The sequence below is a fragment of the Micropterus salmoides genome, unplaced genomic scaffold (assembly GCF_014851395.1).
Source record: "Micropterus salmoides isolate LMB-PRFRI ecotype aquatic unplaced genomic scaffold, ASM1485139v1 Ms_hic_scaffold_3, whole genome shotgun sequence".
NCBI lineage: Eukaryota > Metazoa > Chordata > Actinopteri > Centrarchiformes > Centrarchidae > Micropterus > Micropterus salmoides.
Genome location: NW_024042261.1, coordinates 39,659,994 through 39,666,439, shown reverse-complemented (window position 1 = coordinate 39,666,439; position 6,446 = coordinate 39,659,994).

The following is a 6,446-nucleotide window of genomic DNA, read 5'->3' as shown; positions in this document are numbered from 1 at the left end:
TGTCTGCTGTTTAAACCTGAATGATGTTTTGATTCACTTCCTGAATCCTGTTTATCTTCAGCTTTCAAAAGTTAAAAACAATTTTTGTACTTTTAGTTGATTAAGGTGGAATGAGGGGGGCAAAATAATATATAAAATGAAATAATGATAAAACCTGACAAGGAGCTGAGCAGCAGGAACATATAAATATGGATCGTTGGACTAAACAGTTTCTGGCTTTTATAGATTACTTGATCCAAATACTGAATCTTCTGATTAACAACTAGCCTCAGATATTCACATCATAATCAATAAAAGTCCATCTTTAGACTTTGAAAACTGCAGAATAGTATGTACATTATACTTCACATTAACAAACATTATATTAATAAAGTATAGTATTAAATAACATTGAGTATTTAACGAGTCAATATTAACGTGAATAAATGCAATAGTAACTAATCGGGACGAAATGCGGCATTTTGATATAATCCTCATTGGCCAAATATATATCGTGCTAAATGATAGCAGCTCCAATCTAAAACCATTACTGGCTAGTGTTAAATATACGTATGTATATATATTTATACTGTAGAGAATAATGCAGCTGAATGACGTCTGAGAAACTGAACCCTGCTCTCCCTTTAACACCAGAAATCTACAGCAGAACCCAAAGTATGTTTCTGTTTCATTCATTGATAAAGCTTCCGACTGACACAACACGTTACTGCTGAGATAACATGTAGATTAGGTCGTGCTATTATGGATTAAACAGGACTTTTCTTTGTTCTGACATCGGCGTTAAATATCATGCTCCAAATATCAGCATCGGCCACTGAAAAGCCTGTATCGGTCGACAACTAATCTACATTACTGTGTACTGTGCAAAGGTTTCTAGTTTATATTTATCAATTAGTAAAAAGGCAAAGTGAGTGCACAGAAACGCTAAAAAACACTAATTCAGATCAGTATTTGGTGTGACCACCCTTCCAAACAGCATCTTCAATAACAAACAAATACTTTTTCCAAAAGGTACGAAATGACCAAGCTGCTGTCAATCATTACTGTGGCGTCAGTCCCGACACCCTGAGCCAAAAGTAATGGAACAAAGGGATGTTAAATAGCAGCAGATACGCATGAATGAGGGACCGCTCCAGAAGGTTTTATTTCTGAACAGCAGACACTGCTGCGCATGAGATTGTTGCTATGGCCACAGTTCTGATCATAAGCTTGGTTCGGTTCAAGCACCAAAACTGCTTGGTTAGGTTTAGGCATCAAAAACAGCAGAGCTTACTCGGTTGCTACTTACAGAGCAAGTGAATCAATATTTTGTCACTCAACGTAGGAAAGTAGTGATAGTTTCGTTAAGCCTCTTAGTTAGGTTTAGGGAAAAAAACAACACTTGGTTAGGTTTAGGCATCAAAACCGCTTGGTTAGGTTTAGGCATCAAAACCGCTTGGTTAGGTTTAGGGACCAAAACCGCTTGGTTAGGTTTAGGGACCAAAACCGCTTGGTTAGGTTTAGGGATCAAAACCACTTGGTCAGCTTCAGGCACCAAAAACCACTTGGTCAGGTTTTGGTTAGGTTTAGGCATCAAAACCGCTTGGTTAGGTTTAAGGACCAAAACCACTTTGTTAGGTTTAGGCACTAAAACCGCTTGGTTAGGTTTAGGCATCAAAACCACTTGGTTAAATTTAGGCACCAAAAACCACTTGGTCAGCTTCAGGCACCAAAAACCACTTGGTCAGGTTTTGGTTAGGTTTAGGGACCAAAACCACTTGGTTAGGTTTAGGCAACAAAAACAGCAGAGCTTACTCGGGTACTACTTACAGAGCAAGTGAATCAATATTTAGTCACTCAACGTAGGAAAGTAGGAATAGTTTCGTTAGGTTTAGGCATCAAAACCGCTTGGTTAGGTTTAGGCATCAAAACCACTTGGTTAGTTTAGGGACCAAAACCACTTGGTTAGTTTAGGGACCAAAACCGCTTGGTTAGGTTTAGGCATCAAAACCGCTTGGTTAGGTTTAGGCATCAAAACCGCTTGGTTAGGTTTAGGGACCAAAACCGCTTGGTTAGGTTTAGGCATCAAAGCCGCTTGGTTAAGTTTAGGCACTAAAGTCGCTTGGTTAGCTTCAGGCACCAAAAACCACTTGGTCAGCTTCAGGCACCAAAAACCACTTGGTCAGGTTTTGGTTAGGTTTAGGCACCAAAACCGCTTGGTTAAATTTAGGCATCAAAACCGCTTGGTTAAGGTTAGGCACTAAAGCCTCTTAGTTAGGTTTAGGGACCAAAACCACTTTGTTAGGTTTAGGCACTAAAACCGCTTGGTTAGGTTTAGGCATCAAAACCACTTGGTTAAATTTAGGCACCAAAAACCACTTGGTCAGCTTCAGGCACCAAAAACCACTTGGTCAGGTTTTGGTTAGGTTTAGGGACCAAAACCACTTGGTTAGGTTTAGGCAACAAAAACAGCAGAGCTTACTCGGGTACTACTTACAGAGCAAGTGAATCAATATTTAGTCACTCAACGTAGGAAAGTAGGAATAGTTTTGTTAGGTTTAGGCATCAAAACCGCTTGGTTAAGGTTAGGCACTAAAGTCTCTTAGTTAGGTTTAGGCATCAAAACCGCTTGGTTAGGTTTAGGCATCAAAACCGCTTGGTTAGGTTTAGGCATCAAAACCGCTTGGTTAGGTTTAGGCATCAAAACCGCTTGGTTAAGTTTAGGGACCAAAACCGCTTGGTTAGGTTTAGGCACTAAAGCCGCTTGGTTAGCTTCAGGCACCAAAAACCACTTGGTCAGCTTCAGGCACCAAAAACCACTTGGTCAGCTTCAGGCACCAAAAACCACTTGGTCAGGTTTTGGTTAGGTTTAGGCATCAAAACCGCTTGGTTAGGTTTAAGGACCAAAACCACTTTGTTAGGTTTAGGCACTAAAACCGCTTGGTTAGGTTTAGGCATCAAAACCACTTGGTTAAATTTAGGCACCAAAAACCACTTGGTCAGCTTCAGGCACCAAAAACCACTTGGTCAGGTTTTGGTTAGGTTTAGGCATCAAAACCGCTTGGTTAGGTTTAAGGACCAAAACCACTTTGTTAGGTTTAGGCACTAAAACCGCTTGGTTAGGTTTAGGCACCAAAAACCACTTGGTCAGCTTCAGGCACCAAAAACCACTTGGTCAGGTTTTGGTTAGGTTTAGGCATCAAAACCGCTTGGTTAGGTTTAAGGACCAAAACCACTTTGTTAGGTTTAGGCACTAAAACCGCTTGGTTAAATTTAGGCACCAAAAACCACTTGGTCAGCTTCAGGCACCAAAAACCACTTGGTCAGGTTTTGGTTAGGTTTAGGCACCAAAACCGCTTGGTTAAATTTAGGCGTCAAAACCGCTTGGTTAGGTTTAGGCGTCAAAACCGCTTGGTTAGGTTTAGGCATCAAAACCGCTTGGTTAGGTTTAGGGACCAAAACCACTTGGTTAGGTTTAGGCAACAAAAACAGCAGAGCTTACTCAGGTACTACTTACAGAGCAAGTGAATCAATATTTAGTCACTCAACGTAGGAAAGTAGGAATAGTTTCGTTAGGTTTAGGCATCAAAACCGCTTGGTTAGGTTTAGGGACCAAAACCACTTGGTTAGGTTTAGGCAACAAAAACAGCAGAGCTTACTCAGGTACTACTTACAGAGCAAGTGAATCAATATTTAGTCACTCAACGTAGGAAAGTAGGAATAGTTTCGTTAGGTTTAGGCATCAAAACCGCTTGGTTAAGGTTAGGCACTAAAGCCTCTTAGTTAGGTTTAGGGACCAAAACCGCTTGGTTAGGTTTAGGCATCAAAACCGCTTGGTTAGGTTTAGGCATCAAAACCGCTTGGTTAGGTTTAGGGACCAAAACCACTTGGTTAGCTTCAGGCACCAAAAACCACTTGGTCAGGTTTTGGTTAGGTTTAGGCACCAAAAACAGTACAGCTTACTCAGTTGCTACTTTCAGAGCAAGTGAATCAATATTTAGTCACTCAACGTAGGAAAGTAGGAATAGTTTCGTTAGGTTTAGGCATCAAAACCGCTTGGTTAAGGTTAGGCACTAAAGCCTCTTAGTAAGGTTTAGGGACCAAAACCACTTGGTTAGGTTTAGGCATCAAAACCGCTTGGTTATGGTTAGGCACTAAAGCCTCTTAGTTAGGTTTAGGGACCAAAACCGCTTGGTTAGCTTCAGGCACCAAAAACCACTTGGTCAGGTTTTGGTTAGGTTTAGGCACCAAAAACAGTACAGCTTACTCAGTTGCTACTTTCAGAGCAAGTGAATCAATATTTTGTCACACAACGCAGGAAAGTAGGGGCATGTCAAAGTAAGGTAAGGAAACACTGGACACACGACTGAACGAAAATCAGTTTTATTACAAAATGATTCATCAAAGTTCACTCAGAAAACTAAAGCTTCTTCTAAAATATTTCTTTTTAAAACAGATTCCAGTGAAGTACATCACAACGCGTCTGGACTGAGATTAAAATGAAGAGTCAAAGCAAAAACTGAAAATCCAGGGTTCTCACTGAGACTATAGCAGTGGTTCCCAAACTGGGGGTCAGGACCCCTCCTGTGGGTCGCCAGTTAAATCTGACAGGCCGAAGGAAAAACTAAAACCTGCTGCTTTTTTTGTTGCTTTAATGTAAAAAGAATTTCAACAAATTTAACAAAAAAATGCATCTATAAATAACCCTACCTTAGCTTTAACCTTATGCTTGGAAATATTAGATTGTTTCACCTGAAACAATAATTCAAATGACCCAATCTAAGAGGTTGTGAGGTGGGAACGCTCACAACTCAGACATTTAAAAACCTCTTTATATAAGCTTTATTTCAACAAGCCTAAAAGCTTGGGAACCACTGGACTAAAGAACAGAGCTGAATGCTAGCACGTTAGCTTCCAGCTGTGTTGGTCTCAGCTAACAATGCTGAAGAACATACCTGAAGAGAACCGGATAATTTGTTTCTGTCTAATGGAAGATCATAAAACTCTCTGTGCTGTGATTATAACATTATTCACTTATGTTCTTGCAGAGACACCAGTGAAACTTAATGGATAGTTTTAGTATTTTTAAACCTGGGCACTATTTTCACATATTTTGGTGTTGAAATGACTAGCAGGTTGAAAACGTTTTGAATCCGTGCAGTAGATGCTTCAGCCGGCAGCTGAACCATCTGCAACGCATTCCTTTGAGGCGATTGCTCCCATTAAAATGGCGTCCTCAAAAAGTGCTTCTTTTCGCCACAGACAGCCTCAGACTGTAATGGTGCGTTCCATCTGTACTCGGAGTTCTGAGACCAGAATTGACAAATGGAACGACCCCGATGTCGGACTTCCTACTCGTCAACTCTTTGGTCTTTTCTGTGTCAAACTGAGCAAGTCGTATATGTAGGTGCAAAATCCGTACTGCTTGCCGGTCTCTATCTGCACATGCGCAAAAGCGGTCTTGTCAGCCAAAGAAGGTTACCACAAATGTGCCTGTTCATAATTACTAATTTTTTGTCCACCAATACAGATGCTTTCAGAAAGGCTGACAAAGCGTTACTTGATGCAAAAGGTACCCTTCAGCGTGCAACCTGCAAAACTGTCTGCTTCTTTCTGAGATTGGTATTCAGAGACACCCAATTTCTAGAAGCTCTTCATCCGAATACTCTGCTCCAAGTAAATACAGGCCGTCACCGAATTTAACTGACTCCTCTCCATTATTAAAATCAGCTATAAATTCAGCCATGATTTAGGAAAAAAAGTCTTGCTAGCAGTTCCACCATGTACACAACTAACTCCGCTCTTAAACTCATTGATTTCAGAGCGAGTCTTCAGTTCTACTGCACAGACTTCAAAACTTTTTATAACCTCCAGTAATTCCAACCCAGAAATATCTTCCTGTAACAACTCGGCACTCACGAGATTTCAGAGCGAAAACTGTCCTTGAGCAAGACTTAAAGAGGTGGTATTCTGCTTTTTGGCGTTTTCCCTCTCCTTTCTTGAGTTTATACCTTTTCTGTGCATGTAACAGGTTTGCAAAGTGAAAAAGCCCAAAGGGAGTTCCCATCTCCCACAGAAAACTCTGCTCTGAAAAACGCTCGTTTGTAGTCCAGCCGTTTAGCTTTCATCCCTGTGACAGGGATGAAAGCTAAACGCGCCTCATATAACGCTCGCCAAGCGGCTACTCCGACACGCCCTCAGAAACAGCGAGCTGCAGCACACAGCTCTCCTCTCCCTTCCAAACACTAGCTGCCCTCCAGGCAGTCAGTGGACATAAAGTTGTTCCTGTGATGTAGAGACAGAGCTCAGTTAAAACTTTATGGATGAAAGATACTTTTCTGGTACAACCCCTAAATAAGATCTGAACGTGAAAATGAGCAGAATATCACCTCTTTAACAGATTTAACTGTTAAAAACAAAGGGTGTCACCAGGAGGCCCTCGTAGGGATCCTTTCCATGATGTTGAC